Below are 15,592 nucleotides of genomic sequence, written 5' to 3'. Positions count from 1 at the left end.
ACAATTCAAACAACAACTTTTCCCTCCACTTACGCAAAAACAATTGCTAATCAATTTTCATATTTACTACGAATCATACCAGATGGCAGCACTTTCGTAAAAGGCTGAGGCCACCAGCGGCCATACTTTTCAAGAATGCATTCTGATTGGCCAGGTCGTATTATCACAGTGTTATACCGAGACGCTTGTTTTCCAACAACAAACCAAGAAGAAGAAGACTGCCTCCTCTCCCAGCACTAATATATACAGTACTGTACACTTTGCTTTCTGCGGCAAGGAGAAGAAGAAGAAGAACCAAGCACCATATGCAATATGTGATTAATTGTATTCTGTATAATTGAGTGTCTAGTAATTTAAAGAAGCACAAGATTTTATATTTCTTCCTATGATCGAGATAATCTTCGTTGTACGAGACCTTTCATAGTTGGTTGAGTGTAAGTGAAACATGTATTTTCTGTATAACCCTAACCTCAGATTGGACGGGTTCACTGCTTCTGGTGGTAGCGTGATAAAATTATTTTTACTTCGAATATCACTGTGGGATGATACATTATAGATGAAGTTAGTGGTAGTTTTAAGTACTCGTAGTTCAAGTTTTGTATACTCTCTCTCCTGAATATTGCCATTTGAATATGTTGGACCGATTGCAGAAACGGTATTTAGTCGATGTCTACGGTTAAACAATGCCTAAGTGTGGCTGCCGCATTGCAAAGACGTTACTTATCATTTAGAGACTGTCTAAAACCGATCTTCAACCGGTCATGTTTAAACACTGCCGGGAGCACTGTTTAACCTAAAATGAGAGGAGTGAATCACAATCAGAGGTTATGTATCATGAAACATGTCATTTGTATTATCGGGTTAAGACGATTCCGGGAAGAAAGGTAGTCCCGACGGCCTCCCTGGGGGTCGCCCGCTGCTAAATCGCAGCAATTCGTTTGATATGTACGGGGGGGGGGGGGGGGGGGAAATCTTAAAATAAGGTTTCGCTTTTCGAGAGACTTGTTTCTTGAGAATGGCAAAGGGACAGTCCGGTAACTGTCAATTTAAATACAATTCTCGGCAACCGATATATATTTTATTGTATACATGGGGGTAATTTCCGTGGAATGATAGATCACTTCGACTACATACATATCAGAATTAGGTGTCCCGATCGTCAGAGGGCTGTCACATACATCAGCCGGGAGGCATTCACTTATATATACTGCCATGTAAACATATATAATAATGAAAACTAAAAAGTAGGCTGTATGGGTTATATATACAGGGTGAAGCGAAATCCGCGCACTCGGGCGTCGCAGCGCGACTCCTCACATGCCAGCAATAAAAAAAATGTCTCTCACAAAAGTTCGTCCTGCGAGTATATCTGGGAGAAAAAGGACGTTGAAGAGTGGCAATCTGGCAACACTGTAACCACATGTAGGGTAACTACCTCTGTGAGCACATATGAGACGTGCTGTACAGTTGGCGCAGTGGATAGAGTTTTGGGTTAGCATGCAGGAGGTCGAGGGGTTGATCCTGGTTTGAGGCGTATGTTTTTTATTTCGTAAATGTAGTCCAGGTGGCATGGTATCTGGCATCTTAATTGTCAAGAGCGATTGCAGCGGGTCCTCTAGGAACCATTTGCACTTACATACTACGATCCTAGAAAGGCACGATCATTCGTTTTCATTGGTCAGCTTTGAAAGACGCCCTTTCCACGTCGTGGGTGTGAATTTATTCGCATCATTTCATCTACTAGGTGCCTTACGTGTTCGGCGTTACTAAATTTTGTAAATGTAGGATACATCTGGCCTAAGAAACGGTGTCTTACTATATTACAGTATGTAATGTCCGATGGAAATTAGCAAATAAAAAACTTTAGCTCCTGCATGCCAACCCATAAATCTATCCACTGCACCAACTGTACATCACGAGAAGTATGTGCTGACAGAGATACTTACCTTACATGTGGTTACAGTGTTGCCAGATTGCCACTCTTCAACGTTCTTTTTCTGCCGGATATAATCGCAGGACGAACTTTTGTGAGAGACATTTTTTTTATTGCTGGCATGTGAGGAGCCGCGCTGCGACGCCCGAGTGCGCGAAATTCGCTTCACCCTGTGTGTATATATATATATATATATATATATGTGTGTGTGTGTGTGTAATCGTATAAGTTTTCAGCAGCTATCAGATATTATTTAAAGTTAAAAACTTCATAATTGATCCGTATTGAACTGAGAATCACAATGTTAAAAAGAGAGGAGTTCCAGCTATTCAATACAATGATAAACCGTTGCACAAACTTATTTCACAACATGTTTAATTTGGTTTGGGACCGGTTTCGAGACATATTTAATCATTACTTTACTTCTCGCAGCCCAGTACTCGCTACATTCAGCTGCGCGCGGAATGAATGTCATTTGTTTATATGCTCGCGGCCTTCTCAGAGAGGATGGTGTGAAACAGTGCTCAGAGCCACCAACGTTTGTACTGAGGAACTAATGAGTGAGGTGCTTCGATAGCTGGTGGTGGTGATTATTGTTACACGATTGGTCTGGACTGGTTCTTGCCGTGTGGACAGTTAGGATAGGATCTGGACAAGACCATTGGTCTGGACAGTTAGAAGCCATGAAGCGGCCGTAGGCCCCTAGTTTCGTGAGGAAACACAATTGGTCTGGAAGGTTAGGATTCTTGCCGTGGACAAGACTATTGGTCTGGACAGTTAGGATTCTCGCTGTACCGAGCTCGATAGCTGCAGTCGCTTAAGTGCGGCCAGTATTCAGTATTCGGGAGATAGTAGGTTCGAACCCCACTGTCGGCAGCCCTGAAAATGGTTTTCCGTGTTTTCCCATTTTCACACCAGGCAAATGCTGGGGCTGTACCTTAATTAAGGCCACGGTCGCTTCCTTCCCACTCCTAGCCCTTTCCTATCCCATCGTTGGCATAAGACCTATCTGTGTCGGTGCGATGCAAAAAAAAAAAAAAAAAAAAGGAAAAAGATTCTCGCCGTGGACAAGAAGATTGGTCTGGACGGTTAGGATTTTTGCCGTGGACAAGACCATTGGTGTGGATGGTTAGAAGCCGCAAAGCGGCCGTAGGCTCCTAGTTTTGTGTGGAAACACGATTGGTCTGGACGGTTAGGATTCTTGCCGTGGACAAGACCATTGGTCTGGATGTTTAGAAGCCGTGTAGCAGCCCTAGGCTCCTAGTTTCGTGTGGAAACAAGTTTGGTCTGGACTGGTTCTTGCTGTGTGGACGGTTAGGATAGGATCTGGACGGTTACAAGCCGCATTGTTATTTTACATGGTGTTTTTTGTTTGTGCTTTTATTCAACTGGGGTTGGTAACGCAATGTATTTATCAGCGTTGATGGCAATGACGTCACATTCCGTTCACGTTGACCAATGAGAATAGATAGATAAATAAGGAATGGGTGAGCCCTGCCTTTGCAGGGCTCCACACGTAGGTCTGTGAAGACTTTGTGTCCTGACCAATGAGAATGCAAGAAGCTAATTTAGCCAGGGACGATGGTGGCTGCTGCTCTTTATTAGGTTATAAAAGTAAATGTACTTCTGGGGGCGGGATGGTAGGTTCCTAGACATCGCAATGAACACATCTCTCCTCTAAAAGGAATTCCAAGTAAGATTTGCATTATTTTCACTTCCTTATAATGTTATAAACGTTGGGCTGCGGGATGTAAAGTTATACCCATATTTATGTCATCATCAGCCGATAGAAAAACGTGGCAAGAAGTATACTGACTTCAAAGCTTGCAGCAAAAGTGCTCAAGAATGTCACACTGCTTATGATCTCGACAAACAATTATCTTCATGGAAAAGTGTTACATTTCACTTGTATCCTTCAGTTCTTTTAACACTCACAGCAAGAGTGTAAAATCTACAGGATCTTCAATTGTTCACTTCTTCATGAAAGTGTTAGGCCTATGTGTGTTACAGTTATCCTTTAATGTGTTATGTTCTGGCATGGAGAATATGGATACTCCATTGGCATCCCCCAGCTTGATCCAAATTGTAAATCCCCTCTTAAGAAAATGGCTTCTGCCTCAGATTTTTACTCTTACCGAATCGTGGAAAGAGAGGGTCAAGAAAATTACACCTTACTCTGTTTCAGTCTCCTTAATCGGTATTTAAGGAAAACTTCCCAGCTGGATTGTGACTTCAACAAAAACCCTAAACATAATAATTTGAGCCACAGTGGACAAGGGGGTCTGCATTTATATTGACAACTACGCAACTCAGTTGTGACTGGCTGTATGTAAGGGGCACTGCCATTATAGTGGGAACTTCCAAAGTCGAGTGTGACTGGATGTAGGAAGGGGGCCTGCCTCTGTAATGAAAACTTCCAATATCGATTGTGACTGGTAGTAGACAAGGGGACCTTTCATCTATATATATATATATATATATATATATAAAATAAGAGTTTTGTCTGAACATTGCTCAGAATTTGAAAAGAATAGTATTTTTGTATCGGTCGCGTCTATAGTAACAAGGAAATGTACTTTTTACTTTTCCGTAATTTCTGTGTGTGTATCTGTCTGTATGTACACGCATCACGAGAAAATGGGTGGAATTTAATGAAAATCAGTATGTAAAGTCGAGGGATGAGCCACTACAATAAATCACTTTATTCACGCTGAGTGAAATGGTAGTTTAGGGGAAGGCCTAAAATTTAATTCTCAAGTATTTATATTATTAGCCGTCGTATCGATAAATACTATATAACTAAAGTTATATAGAATTAAATTTCCGATCAATTATGTCTTATACATTTTTACTGTACCGGCTCTGATAACATAGATATTAACGTGTATTTTTGTTGCTAAGTCCATATCAACGCCGAGCCATGTGAAAATGGGTTAACAGAATTTAATGAAAATCGGTATATTGAGTCGGGGAATAAGAAACTACAGTCTAGGCTATAAATAATTGTGGACCGGGCGAGTTGGCCATGCGGTTAGAGGTGCGCGGCTGTGAGCTTGCATCTGGGAGATAGTCGGTTCGAATCCCACTGTCGGCTGCCCTGAAGATGGTTTTCCGTGGTGTCCCATTTTCACACCAGTCAAATGCTGGGGCTGTACCTTAATTAAGGCCACGGCGTCCACTAGCAAAAAAAAAAAAAAAGTAAAAAATTACTGTATTCGCCCCACATGAAATGATAGTTTAGGGGAAGGCAGATAAAATTTAATTTTTAAATAACGGTACCTATGTTGTTGGTGCTATTGAAAAGTACTACATAACAATATTATAGAGGCTACAATTTCCGATTATTTATGTTTTATTCAGTTTTACAGTAACGACTATGGTAAGAGTGGTATTTCAGGGTCGGATGTTGTTGTTTTTTGTCTCTTATGGTGCCGCTCAACTCCGATAGATGGGATTACTACTGCGTACAGAGTATAACAGCCTGACTGAATATTGGTGGAAAATAGCTGGGGAGTTAGAAAACTTTCTTCTTTAGCATGCCAATCCTCTGCTTCATACATTTTCTGATACTGCAGGTACATAACATACTGGTTCATCATAGTATTCCAGCTATTCGATCCTTACTCTGACACGCTGTTTTGAATGAGCTGTATGCACACTACGGCAGAGGCTCACGTAGTAGTAGTATAGTGTTATGACCTGGTCTAGAATTACAATTTAAACCTATTCCAAATTCTGGCACCACAATTCACTAAATAACTCAAATGTCAACCCTGAAAAGAACCGTTTCTTAAGAAAAACTTCTTCCTCTTCACTTTTATTAAATTCTACATTCATTTTATTCTAAATTAGCAGTGAAGAGGGGGTTTCTCCTCTGGCTTGGAGGGGAATTCCGCCACCAGTGTAGTGAATGGGGTTTTTCAACTCATCAGGTACTTCTAGGAAGCAGATTAGTAAAAGGGCATATTTCTTGCCCTGAGACTCTCCACTATTTGACCCCCCCCCCCCGAAAAAAGGCGAGTGTTCACAGATCACAGCTGTCTGCGGCTTGGTCATTCCAGTGCTGGAACTTTGGACTGTTAGATCGGCAGCGTAGTACTGTTTGTTAAAAGTGAGAAAATGTGTGGTCTTTCATTTGATTGAGTATTTCATATGAAAGCATTGCTTTTAATCCTGCCATTCCTGCTGAGGTCATTGTAATTACTTATGTTCATTTCAGTTGGGAAAACCACTAAGAGAATCTTTCTGAGGATGTAAAAAGGCTGGTGGAGAGTGAGTGTCTGCCATTGTAATGAAAAATCCCCAAACTGATTGTGACTGATGGTAGGCAAACGGGGCTAAGTTTGCAATGAACATTCCCTGACCCAGTCTTCATATGAGAAAAGACGTTTGGTGACTTCCCCGTCATGTTTCTAATTTAATGCTAAGAGCTATGCATTTTAATACAATCTTGCTCACAACCTGTGCATTACGTAATCTAGAATTCTATATACAATGTAGAATTCCGTAGCGAAGCACGGGTACATCAGCTAGTTATAATCTAAACTTCCAAACTTGACTGTGACTGGCAGGAAGAAATGGGGCCTGCCATTCTAATGAAAACTCCTAAACTCAGACTTTACATGAGAAACGACATATGGCGACCTCCTCGTGATGTTTTTTTGGTTATTTGTTTATTTTGTGTCAGTGTTGAAAAAACTTAAAATAAGGTGATATATACAAACAAAACAAAGTACATCTTATGTCACAAACATGTTTCACACAGAGTCTGCCCAGAAATGGGCAGCAATAATTCCCTGTTCACTGGCTTGAGTCAAGTCATAAAGTGTACAACGAATAGGGCAGGACTGACAGTCATAAAGGTTTTGGGTAGTTTGTTGCTCTCCACAATCGCAGATGTCAGACTGATATTTCAAATAACCCCACTTTTTAGGTTATCCTTGGATTTATGTACTCCACTCCTCAAACGATTCAGTGCCTTCCAAGTTGTCCATTCCAAATGATGACCACATTGTGGGTATTCAGAAGGCACCATCCACATATCACAATGTGCTGTTCATTGTTGGTTTATCCAGAGCCTTGGAAACATTGAGGAAACTTTTCCTGGACTTCAGTCTTTTGGGTGGAGGTTGATGTCCAAATAATGGGTGGGTGTTTGTGAGATCCACCTTCGACCTCTCTGGCCTTGCAAACACTTCTTGTCGAATGTCTGGAGGAGCAATACCAGCCAAACAGTAAAGTTTGTCAGTGTGTCACGAAATTCGGATGCGTATTGTAGTGTACCTATACACTTGTCAAATTACCTTTTAATCAAAGCTGTATGTATGTTGTTGTATGTTGGGTATTCAGCCCGAAGGCTGGTTTGATCCTCTGCAGCTCCGCCAACAGCTGTCATAAATAGCCTAGGCGTCACTGAAGAGGCGTACTAGGGAAATGAGGAGTGAGGTAGTTTCCCGTTGCTTTCCTCACCGAGCCAACCGTTGCTATTTCATATCAGTCTGCCAAGCCCACTGAAATTCATGCATCAATCGACCCTATGAGCGATATTTTCACACCATTCATAACAGGGACTGGCTGCATAAGGAATGGTATTACTAGCATCACTCATACCTCAGTCACTTTCATATTGTCAAAGCCAAGGATGAGACTGAGACAGGTCAATGAAAGTAACAAATTTGATATAGCCCATGCCAGAAGACATAGTGCACTGTAAACACTACATCTCGCCAGCAAAGGCATTAATCAAAGCTAAATTTTATAATTATTTCGACTCATGGAAATTGATCTAGGAGTGTCTTATGCTGCGAGCTAATAGTTACGTTGTCTGCCACTGTAGCGCCGGCATTCAATAGGCATGCTATGGAGACTGTACTGCCACCTAGGAGCAACCACGGAACTAGACTCACCTTTACTCCTTGCACGCACGACAATAGGCGACTGTGGTTGTTTTGGAAAATGAAGACACGACGGAGCTGCTTCTGTGATTACTGTTGGATTTTGACCGGTTTTAAGAGAAGAAAGAAGAAAGGATGTGGGTTGTAATTGACCCTGGGTGATCACATCGCCAAGGGGCGATGCCCTTATCGCAGTTCTATTTCCTTTAATTTTTTTTCTGTACGACCTTAGTACAATCTGTAAGTAAGCATCCTCTTTTGTTACCAGGAAATCTAAGGATGTGAGAAGGGAATCAGATAAATCCAGGTTAAATTCGTCTGGCTTAATGAAGTACTTAAAAGGATAATATTCTACTGTCCAAATCATCTTCGTGCACGAGAAAAGTATTCTGCCGTTACCAATTATAGACTGTAACCTACATCTTTTAAATTGTAAATTAATTATCTATTATTTGGGGCTTTGTGTAACTGGTTGTAAGGTTATTCAACGTGTTAATTCCTTATAATCTGAAAATCCCCATCAGGGAAGTGATTAAGAGTTGGAAATTGTTTCTTGTCACCATTTGGCTGTGTGTTTTTTTTCCTTTCTGGGTGGGTAGCCATTTTGTGGGCCTTCGTCATGTGATCCCGTCGCCATGACAGTAGTGTTTGCATGTGTGTGGGCGTTGCCCGTGTTATTTTGACATTTGCTGTCTCTGTCCTTTGTTATGTGCAGACAGCTGACGGGCGGTTCGAGGGAAATTGTTGAATTCCGCGCTTGGGATGAGATGTGATCCTGTAATGCACCTCTATTACTCCGTATGCTTTGCTGTTGTGAATTACTAATATTTAATTGTTGATCATTTTGGTCCTCGGCGACTAGTTCTAACTGTGGATCACTTAAATATTTGATCTGTTTTCTCCTTCCTAAAGTTTGTTTGTGTTGTATCTATCGTGGATTTCACATGTTACTGCTCCGTTGTGCAGTTGAAGTGGTTTCGAAGAAACATTTTTCACTCTGAAATATACTATTGTGTGAAAACCTGGTTTGGAAAAAGTGATCAATTAAGTACCCCATTCTTAGATTCCTAGTTTACCCTCTCTGAAGATTTCTTGAAAGTACTGCTTTGTGAGCTCAGATTATTTTTCCTTTAAATTGGTTTCCATGTTTTTTTAATTTTAAAGAACCTGAAGGTCGAATAGTTAATTTAATTCCTTTTAATTTTACTTCATTGAATTTGAGCTTTATCTTTAATTACAATTTATTAATTTAATTTCTTTTAATTTTTCCTCTCTGGATTTGAGCTTAATTTTTAATTACAATTTATTAATTTTATCCTTTTTATGCCTGACTGAATTTGAAATTTAGTTACTACTATTTAACCTTCTCTCAATAAAGTTTGGTGTAATTTGAAAGTGAATTATGATTTTAGTCAGTAAGCATTATTTCTCTTTCTATCTACTTGACCTCTGTTTAGCCTAGCTGTTTCCACGCCTTGCCACAATCTTCTTTTGGGAAAATTAGTACTGATTTATTTAATTTGTTTCCCTGATCGCGCAACTACTGTTGTGAAATACCTACCTTGTAAGTTCACGACAAGTGAGAGTAGGTTTTAGACTCCCAGTAACTATTCTGCATGTTTTATTAAGGGCTGAATCCACCTGCTTTGTATGGGCTGAGCTGAACCAGACAGGACATTCATACTCAGCCGCAGAGAAACTGAGAGCAAGAGCTGAGGTTTTTAACACAGTTGGATGGGCTCCCCATTTGCTTGAGCTAAGTTTACGGAGGATGTTATTTCGGGCTGTGACTTTCTGTACAGAGTTAACACAGTGTTTCTTGTATGTTAAGGTCCGATCTAAGGTGACACCGAGGTACCTTGGTGTAAAACAATGCTCCAGTTGCTTACCCTCCCACAACATGCACAGCTGCCTAGTAGCTTCTCAATTTGGAAGATGAAATGCACACACCTGGGTCTTAGCCGGGTTTTTCAGAAGCAGGTTCTTCTGATAGTACACTGAAAGTTCCTAAAGTGCATTTGAGAGCTGCATGTCAGTGGTTTGAAAATAGTCGCACTGGACAGCTAAAGCCAGGTCATCGGCATAAATGAAGCTTCTTGTATAGGAAGGCCTTGGCTGGTCATTTGTGTAGATGTTGAAGAGGATTGGCGAGAGGACACTGCCCTGGGGAGGTCCATTCCGTTGATCCCTCCACCTACTGTAATTTCCTTGAAACTCAATAAAGAACCAGCGGTTCTGCAGGAGAGTTTCAAAAATCTTCGTGAAACCATAGACTGTGGTGAAGTTGTATAGCTTGGTGAACAAAGTTCTGTGATGCACTGTGTCATATGCTACTGTAATGTCCACGAATATCACTCCTGTGATTTTACGTCTTTCAAACCCATCCTCTATGTGCTGAGTTAAATTGAGCACCTGTGATGTCCAGTTCCTTCTGGATCTAAAGCCCGCCTGTTCTGCAATAAGATGTTGATGTACTGTAGATGTGAGGTGCTCAAGTAGGATCCTCTCAAATATCTTATAAAGGTGACAAAGTAATGATATTTGCCTGTAGCTCTTAGGAACTAATGGATCCTTACCTGGTTTCAAAAGAACTATCACTCAAGACTTAATCCACACCTTAGGTATCTGTTTACTCTGCAGGCAATTGTTTAGGAAATCAACAACCCACTTCCTTGCTCTGGAACCAAAATGTTTTATTTGTTTCACTCTCATATCATCTGGACCTGTAGCTTAGCCATTTTTGGATTTCTTTATGGCTTTCTCTAGTTTCTCTAAGGTGATATTATTAGTGAGGTCGATAGACTCCTTGTCCATCTGGCATTCTATTTTTATTCATATACTCCCTATTTTTCCATTGAGCAAAAGTTGATGAGCAGTGGCATCTGGGGACAAATTGACGTGTACAGGGGCGTTTGTGAAGTCATTATTAAGCCTCTTTAAGAGTCGCCTGGCTTTCTGACTACTTTTGGATGAGTCCAGCTCGTCAAGGGTAGATATCCAATCATTTCGTTTATCTTCTGCTAACATTGTTGTCAGCTTTAGACCTTTCTCAACAGTCTATCCGCCAAAGGGATTCATCTTGAATAGATCAATGTATTAGAGATGGGACATTCGATTCATTTTACTGAATCGATTCATTCGATTCCGTTCGCGTTACTGAATCAGTACAGTGATCCGATTCACGGCACATTAGTCACCGCTCCTACTGCATCTGTGTAGTATGTGCTGATAAGACAGCAGCAACAGCATTCAGTGCTCGTAGCTGCCATCTGGTCTTCATACTATGAACTCCTTTCTTAGAAAAAAAATGCTAGTTACTCTAATACATCGAAGGTTTCCGGTGACGCAGGTTGGAAAGGTTAGGATTAGGAAGGTAGGAGCCATGGCCTGAATTAAGGTACAGTCCCAGCATTTCCTGGTGTGAAAATGGGGAAACTATGGAAAACCATCTTAACGGCTGCAGACGGTGGGATTTGAACCCACCATCCCCCGAATGCAAGCGCATAGATAGGCGATACTAACCGCACGACAACTCGCTCTCAGTCATTTTTGAAAATATGTATTTTTCTATCAGCTGGGGATTTTTTAAAATCGTCATATTTTGTATAGGCTACCCGAGGTGTACAGTAGCCCGCTGGTTTTCTGATTCAACATACTGTTGGTTAAGTTATTGCATCTGTCCACATATGATTGAAGTCTTGTGCAACAATGTGACATATGAACTGAGAGAATACTGAGCTGTTCTTCCCAATATAAAACGGGTACTTTTGAGTGGTCATGAGCATGACTCATAGACATAGGGCAGGCTAGAGTCAAGTTTAATTGTCAAATGTCAACTAAGTTATAATACTAAGATTCATTAAACTAATAAATAGTATAACCTAATAGCCTACCTACTTACTAGCTACTTCAGAATTATGTTTTGACTACCTTTTTAACACTGCAAATAAATCCATCTATTATTTAAACCTTCCTGTAAGAAGAGGACAGTGAATGCAAATGGGTATTATTTTCAAATGAGCTGAGCTCGAGAGTCCATTATAGCATTCGATTCTTTCAGTGTCCAGTGATACAAATTCTTATAATTTTGTTAATTACCACCTATTCAATACAATAAAAACGTAATAAAAACTTACATATTTATTAAGTTGTTGATATGGTACATGTTTCGCTCCTTTTTCGTGAGTATCATCAGCCAGTTATTATTTACTTAAGGTTATATAAGATCATGAATCTGTTCTATTGGATTAAGATTATGCTTGTAAACCTGATTGACAAATCTTATAATATTTTACAAGTCATATAACAATAAAATTATGTCTTTAAGTTAAAACATATTTGTCGAAAATCTATCGTAACATTTTATTGACGAAACTCATCTGGTGAACATCCTTTAAAATTATTTTAGAAAACCTTTTGAGATCTGGCTAATTGTACTGATTCAATGTTACTTGACTTGTATGATTGTCGTTGAAACTTCGTTAAATTATTAACAATTTTCTACAGTTGATACTTGCCTATGTTATGAACATTTAACTTGTTCTCGATGTTGCTGGAGTAACATTTGTACAAAATGTATTGGCATTAATTTTATGTTGTCAATACGAAAATATTGTTCATGAACAAACTTGTTGGTGAATAAACACTTTCTAATGTGATGTAGAATTTGAATTGTTCTCGTATATTCCAAATTGGGCTTGTTGGTATATCTGTATTGAAAGATAAAAAAATATATGTTTATGGTTTTGATTATAATTCTGTATAAACTTCTTATCGAAAAAATTGTTACTTACTTTTCTTTCTGCTGCGTAATTGTCTAGTGTTACTCCTAGCCTCTTGAGAACTACTTGTTGTTCTATTTGCACTCCTTGTATTATATGAATGAGTGTGGATGAGTTTACGTTTTGGCGGGGAGTGGGAAGGGGAAGTGAAGGTAGGCGGTGCATTGGTGGCTGCAATGGATTGTGGAGGGGACTGCCTAGGAGAAGTAAGGGAAGGAGTTGAGTTTGTTTTCATTAATAAGCCATTAACTTCTGTCGGATTAAATTGTTTATAGAATTTATTTATATTAGATTTAGGCATTTGTATTAGCTCCGGTAATTGTACTAAGATGGGGTTCTTTATTTCAATTTCATCATTTAGGTTTTTATTTTTGTTGTATTGCTGATCTAAATAAATGTATATGTTTTCTAATTCCATCATTTGTTTTCCTTTTTCTACTCTTCTTAAAATTCTTAAATCCCGGTTCAATAGTTGTAAAACTGTGTCCAGTTTCTAGCATGTGTGCTTCCATTGTAGAATGTTTCTTGTGTTTGGCTGAATTTACATGTTCGAGATATCTTATCATAAAGCTTCGGCCAGTTTGGCCAACATACGAAAAATTGGATTTCGCACACGCAAGCCTATATATTCCAGATCCTTGATGTTGATTACTATTTATATTAACTTTATTGTGGTTGAAGAAAATATTTCGGTTCGTGTTTTGGGTTTTGAAGGCAAAAGGCTGGGAGTAAGCTGAATCGTGTGCCGTGAGCTCGCCGTTCCTGTGAATCGATTCACTCGGACACTTGAATGAATCAATACACTGCTTCGAATCATGTATTCAGTAGCCAACACTACAATGTATTCAGCCAGTAGAGCTGAGGAATTTTAATTGAGGCCAGGAACATAATTCATTCGACAACCTCTGGGAATTGACTGTCTGGAGCTCTTGTTCACCATATCTACAAACAGGTCGTAGTCATAGAAATACCAATATCAGATACAGCATCTTCCAGATAAGCAGTGAACTTGTTCTAGGCTGCTTTCTTAAAATTATATCGCCTGCGGAAATGTATGCTCATGGAACATACCTCAACAAATACCCGACACATGATGGGCCTGTACTGTGTGTGTGGTATAGGGATGCCGATGTTGTTTATGCACTGCTGAGCAATTCCTTTGTTAACAAAGATTAGATCAGGGTTATAACCTCGTTGCCAACATCCGCAGTTAAAAGAAGGAGGTAGTTTAGCATCGTGTAACAGTAGTATTTGGTGCGTCTCAGCCCATTCCAGCACGGCCTCTCCATCTTCATTCTCATGTTCATATAACCTCCACGTGTACAGCCACAGAATAAATTGTTCAGTTAAGATTGATTAAACAGACTGTGACTGACGGTGCTCTGTGGAACCGGTAGAAAGTGCACATATCTATCTGCTAATTCTTCCATTCCAGAAGTTGTCCTTTGTGTGCAAGAAACCCATAGATACAATAATCAGAACAGGCAAAGTATTTCTGGCATGTGCTTAGTGGTAGAGAGACCAAGTCAACAGCATGGAAGTGCAATATTTGTCAAACCTGATATAGCGGTCCTATTCACTGATATATCTGACTGTGCTGATGTAGATCTCCTTGCAGTTGAGTTAAATCATTGCACTGTTTCTGCAATATATAAACCACTAAATTCTGCATTCCATTTCCAAAAACCAAGGAATTTCGACAATCAAGCAGTCCACATTGTAATTGGCGACTTTAACAGGCAAAGCAACGTCTGGGGATGTGTCTTGGGTAACACTAAGAGCAAGGCAAACTAATTAAATCTTACTTACGTGTGTAGTATTTCACCTAGAATTCTGTATACAATGTAGAATTGTTAATTCAGTACAGCTCTCAATCGTTTGAAACCCAGAAAGGCACCTGGTGCCACTTTGATAAACGTGCAAATCACACCTGACCACGTGCTAGGGATGACAGACAAAATGGCAACACTTCAATATGGTAGCCAAGCTAGTTATATATGACACCACTATACTAGCCATATTGCCAACAACAATCAAATGAAAATAGTTCATTTTTGTTTTGCAGGTAGCTTAAACATTGCATTTTTTAAATGCTCATATTTTTATAAGTAAATAAAATATTATAATCACTATATGAAATTAAATACGAACTAATATGTACAAAATGCTTAACTGTATCTGACATAATCTGGTAGATTGGTTATTTTGATTGACGGGTGACGTTCATTTATTTTTTGGAGTGGTATCACTCATGTACCCGTGCTTTTGTGCGCCAGGTAATTGAAAAATGCTACAAGAGGAATAGACAGTTATATTTATGTTTCATAGATCTAGAGAAAGCATATGACTGAGTATAGAGGGAAAAGATGTTCGCCATACTGGGGGACTACGAGATTAAGAGTAGATTATTAAAATCAGTCAAAGGCATTTATGTTGACAATTGGGCTGCAGTGAGAATTGATGGTAGAATGAGTTCTTGGTTCAAGGTACTTACAGGGTTAGAGAAGGCTGTAATATTTCACCTGTGTTGTTCATAGTTTACATGGATCATCTGCTGGAAAGTATAAAGTGGCAGGGAGGGATTCAGTTAGGTGGAAATGTAGTAAGCAGGCTGGCCTACACTGACAACTTGATCTTAATGACAGATTGTGTCAAAAGTCTGCAGTCTAATATCTTGGAACTGGAAAATAAGTGCGGTGAGTATGGTATGAAAACTTCCAAGACAAAATTGGTGTCAGTAGGTAAGAAATCCAAGAGAATTGAATGTCAGATTGGGGATACAAAGCTGGAACAGGTAGATAATTTCAAGTATTTAGGATGTGTGTTCTCCCGGGATGGTCGTATTGTGAGAGAGATTGAATCAGGTGCAGTAAAGCTAATGCAGTGAGCTCTTAGTTGCGATCAACAGTATCCCGTAAGAAGGAAGTCAGCTCCCAGACGAAACTATATATCGGTTGGTTTTCAGACCAACTTTGCTGTATGGG

General features: G+C 39.7%; 1 protein-coding gene across 1 annotated transcript in view; it reads left to right on the top strand.

The window, feature by feature from the left end:
* The first annotated feature begins 226 nt into the window (after nt 1-226).
* Nucleotides 227-15,592, top strand: part of Art8 (Arginine methyltransferase 8) — a 142,783-nt gene continuing 127,417 nt past the window's right edge. Inside the window, exon 1 of the mRNA XM_067136776.2 lies at nt 227-434. The gene's annotated coding sequence lies outside the window, so the exon portion shown is untranslated. The remainder of the gene's footprint in view (nt 435-15,592) is intronic.

The sequence above is a fragment of the Anabrus simplex genome, chromosome 1, assembly GCF_040414725.1.
Source record: "Anabrus simplex isolate iqAnaSimp1 chromosome 1, ASM4041472v1, whole genome shotgun sequence".
Taxonomy (NCBI): Eukaryota; Metazoa; Arthropoda; class Insecta; order Orthoptera; family Tettigoniidae; genus Anabrus; species Anabrus simplex.
Note: the sequence above shows the minus strand (reverse complement) of the source record. Positions and strands in the feature narration are given on the sequence as shown.